General features: G+C 38.2%; 1 pseudogene; it reads left to right on the top strand.

Moving 5' to 3' along the window:
• Positions 1-1,982, top strand: part of LOC116700869 (myosin-7-like) — a 25,812-nt pseudogene extending 23,830 nt beyond the window's left edge.
• Positions 1,983-5,002: the final 3,020 nt, after the last annotated feature.

A 5,002-nucleotide genomic window follows, 5' to 3' on the forward strand; every position in this document is an offset into this window, starting at 1 on the left:
GAGAGAGGACGCAAACTTGCTGAGCAAGAGTTGCTGGATGTTAGTGAAAGGGTGCAGCTCCTGCACTCACAGGTGAGATGCAATTATTGCACAGTTCTTTTCTTTGCTGTTATTTTACTGAGAAATTCTATTATCAAGTTTTTTTTTTAATCAGAACACCAGTCTCCTAAACCAAAAGAAGAAGCTGGAGGCTGATACATCCCAGCTTCAGACAGAAGTAGAAGATGCTGTGCAGGAGTGCAGAAACGCTGAGGAGAAGGCCAAGAAGGCCATTACTGATGCTGCCATGATGGCAGAGGAGCTGAAGAAAGAGCAGGACACCAGTGCTCACCTTGAGCGTATGAAGAAGAACATGGAGCAAACCATCAAAGACCTGCAGCACCGTCTGGATGAAGCTGAACAGATTGCCATGAAGGGAGGCAAGAAGCAGGTGCAGAAGCTCGAGGCCAGGGTGAGTGTCAATCTTTTTAAAATAAACAATTGAATGAAATCACACAATCATCAAAATCTGACAATATAAAACATTCTAGAACTATAATTTTTCCTCATGATCAAAAAGTTTACTTACAAATATTTTATGTAAAGACAACTCAATTTTCAAATGATTCTTTCAACAGATCAGAGAACTGGAAGTTGAAGTAGAGGCTGAACAAAGAAAGTCCAGCGAATCTGTCAAGGGAATACGAAAATATGAGAGACGTATCAAAGAGTTGACCTATCAGGTAAGTTTCGATTCTTTTACAAAATTGTAGAACACAAAATGTAATTTGTATTGAAAATTTAATTTTTTTCCAGACAGAGGAGGATCGCAAGAATATTGCCCGTCTGCAAGATCTGGTAGACAAGCTGCAGCTAAAGGTCAAATCCTACAAGAGAGCTGCAGAGGAAGCTGTAAGTATTAGCATTTTAGAGAAACTAATACAAAAAAAGTATAAAACCTGTCCAAGCCCAGTATGTTTGTGCGTATTATGGCTGCCATTCTTAGCTCAAACAAAAGCTATTTGGTAGAGCTAGAGCAATAAGGACAAAATAACTTTAAGCCTCAATGAAATGACTTTGTAACAGACTTTTTCTTATCAGCACAACCGTTTAGAGTAGATCAATAAGCCTTGATAAACTTCATTAGATTTGCACAGCCCAGTAACAACACCCTCTCAATTAACTTTTTAAATAATTGTATGCACATTGCTTTCATATAATTTCTTATAAAATGTAATTGAAAAAAATCTATTGTCAGTGGTACAGTTGGTTTGAAGTATGTCTTATTACATTATCCATGTTATTACGGCAGAAATACATGACAGGCACTAATGAGGTTATTGTGTTTCTGTTCTACAGGAAGAGCATTCCAACAATAATCTTAGCAAATGCCGTAAGCTTCAACATGAGCTTGATGAAGCTGAAGAGAGAGCTGACATCTCCGAGTCTCAGGTCAACAAGCTACGTGCCAAGAGTCGTGATATGGGCTCAAAGGTCAGTTCTTGATTGTCAATTACTTTTTTATCCTTTTTTGTGTAGGGCACATAGAGTGCCCGTTTTGAGCCATGTTAGGGTTTCAGCAAAGTTTAAAATATATATTAATGTATGATATAAATCACAGTATATTCTTGTACTTCTGTCCCTTAAGAAAAATGTTATTACAGAGACAACACTAGGGTAGTGTTTATAAGCCAGTCTGTATTTTACTACAAGAATCCTTTAATGCCGTCCATTAGTGTACAGTGTGCACAAAACCTTCATATTGTTACGTAGAACAGTAAATCAACAACATGTAAAGGTTATGATTGCAACACTGCAAATTATAATGCATTAAAAAAAGAACTTTTTAAATCAAATTGTTTACTTTTTCTCATTTCAGAAAGGACATGACGAGGAGTGAAGCTCATGGAATGACTTTTGCATTCTGAGGCACCTGATGTTTGACTATTGTGTCTCCCTAAGCATGTCAGTTGTTCAGTAGAATAAAATGAATCTGCATCTCACACTGTTCCTTGGTCTTTTTTAATAACTTCTCCTTATAGTAGTAGATTAGATTAAACTTTTAGGATACTGGTAACACTTAAGTTAACTGGGGAATTATAGCATGTTTCTAACAGGTATGCAAACACACTTAGTTATAGCTTATGTCTCCATTACTATTACACAATTAAAATGCTTCCCTAATCACCACCCATCATCGCAGTACAACTTCTTCCCTATACCAGTTGAACGCCAAATCCATCTGTGTTTTCTTCCATTGTTTTTCAAATAGACATGCCCACTCAGCCATAGTTAAAAGCAGTAAAATTGGTTACCACAGCAGATTAGGACTAATGTGAACTAGCTGAGTCAACATTAGCTGCGCCAAGTTTGGAAAAAGTAGCACATAAGGTAAAGATTGTAACGTTACTGTGAACTGTAAAGCAGCATTAACAATAAACCAGCAGCTCTTGTGGTCTGTGAGGTTTCAAATGACAGTCTGGTTGATTTAAAGAGAGCAAAATACAGCTTAAGTTCCCCGTCTGTGAGGGCTGTCTGAGGGACAGGTAAATTAGAGGAAAATACAAAAACATTGAGTAAACTTTAACTGATGTTGAATTTTTAAAGAGGTCCCTTTTTAGGTGTCTACAATATGTTTAGCTGCTGCCCCTGTCCACATTGCTACATATCTCCTTCTTTAAAGCCACCAGACTTCTTTGACAATCAGTAATTTTACGTTGAAAAACATGGGAGTTGGTACTGCTGGGCAATGCAGGGTAAAAAGTTAAACCACAAGAGTTATGCTGGACTTGAATTCTCTTTCCAAAGTGGAGGGGCAGTGTATGGGCCTTTACCCCTAATTAGGTTAGTGGACACAAATAGCCTGTAGGTCATAACTGCAGATCATAGTAAGAAGGGTAAAACAAAGGTGTAAAGCAATTTGTTAAAAAAAAAGACTGTGCTAAATAGTCAATCCGACTATTAGATAACTGTTTGAATATTTACCTATTATGATCATGTTACAATGTCATTAACATAACGGATACGATTGGCAATACTAAGCAGCAAATGCTCTTTTAAGCTCACCTGTTATTGAGGTGCACTTGTCTCATTCATTGTGTTGTTTCACAATAGCAGCCTATGATTCTTTAGAAAAGAAAAACATTAAATGTTAGGAAAATTGTGAAAAAAACACTACTGCTCTCTTTCAGGTGAGTGACCACACACATACACTACTGGTCAAAAGTTATGGGTTACTTAGAAATTTCCATTGCCCTCCATTAGAGACAGAATACCAGCTGAGACCAGTTGCATTGTTTTCATTATGTGCTTACATAATTGCAAAAGGGTTCTCCAATGTTTTCTGCTTGTTTTTAAAAATTCAGATTCAGATTAGTAAACATAATGTGCCTTTGGAACATTGGATGAATGGTTGCGGATAATGGACAATGAAGACATTGCATTTAAGATCAGCCACCCACTCAGATCAGCTGCTATTCTGTCTATAATGGTGTGGAATGGAAATTTGTAAGTGACCCCAAACTTTTGACTGGTAGTGTACATATCAGCAAATTAATGCATTACAGATTACAATAAACTTGTAAGCATATATAAGTGAGCTCACTAATAAAGAATGCAATACCTAATATTTATTAGCTTAGGAGACTTCCTTCAAAAGTACCACTTAAGCTTGTGTCTACATTTTCCACATCTTTCACAGAAATATCACATTATTTGCACATATGCATTAACATTTCATGGAAAATCTTATACTTAATGTGAATAAATTTCAGATTGGGCATGTGACATTCAATATTTCACAAAATGAACATCTCACTAAATTCATTCCAATATAATATAGTAATTCAAATCTTACCTTTTTCCACCGTTTTCAGTTATGTGCCATGCTTAGTCTTCATCAGCAGACATACATTTTATCTATAAGAGCCTTAACCAGATCTGAGCACAAATCTACCAACCACTAACTTCAGTGTCTGAATGGAGGCCAGAAGAAGGGTAAGACAAGAAAAGGACACATGGAGGCAGGGCCCAACACTCAACACCTCCTCAAGTGACCTTCAGTGAATACCAAGTATTCTAACAATAGGAACCTCATCTAAAACCACAGTTGGCTCAGACTTCAACCTTAAGGTTGGCTCACACCTTCCCTTCTGTGTACATGTGATGGCATAAGTCCCGGATAGCAGGACTATGGACAGCTGGGAATGGGACCTTCGCCAGAGGGCTGAGTGCTCCTTTAACACCTGGAGTAGATAAAAGTCAAGTAAAGGAGGTCAGGATTCTGGTTTGAAGGAAACACATTGTCAACATAATGTGCAGTATGTCCACTGTACGGAAGACATTTTAAATAGCGCCCTGTTGTTACTCAGGCTAAACAAGGTTCACTGATAAGGTATAGGTATATCAGGGCCTACCTAGTGAATAACATCCTTTGTCTATCTTCTATCAAAGATACTGCAGTTCAACGGTTATTGAAAAAATGATTGCGGTAAGTACTAGTATTACAGTTCTTGTCAGAATGCAAAAAAGTGAGACCTAGGGCTATTCCTTCAGCTCCCACTCTCCCCTCTCTGTCCAGGCCCTCCCATTAGACAAGCACAGGCATGCAATGGCTAATCAGTAATCTGTACGAGTACTAATTATTCAATTTATCCTGGCACTGTTATGTGGCGGCAATTCAATTACCATTCTGTTTTATGTGTAAAGTCCTTTTTAGATGAGATACTGTAAGCGACTTACAATTGTTATATATCAGAGGTTGCACGCCTCTGGAGCAACTATGGGTTAAGTGGAACACATTGGTTGATGTATTGCAGTGAGAACTGAACCCAGATCTCCCACACACGTGTCATATCCACTGCGCCATCACCACCTGAATTAGCTGCAGCCATGAACTATGGTTGGCGGATGGCTAAACTAAAGGCTTGTTTCCTCGGCATGACATTGTTAGTGGGCAGCAGTAGGCTCTTGCGCAGCTTTGACCTCTGTACCTCGAAGCAGACTAATTAGGCTTTTATCCTTC

This window comes from Etheostoma spectabile, chromosome 13, assembly GCF_008692095.1.
Source record: "Etheostoma spectabile isolate EspeVRDwgs_2016 chromosome 13, UIUC_Espe_1.0, whole genome shotgun sequence".
Taxonomy (NCBI): Eukaryota; Metazoa; Chordata; class Actinopteri; order Perciformes; family Percidae; genus Etheostoma; species Etheostoma spectabile.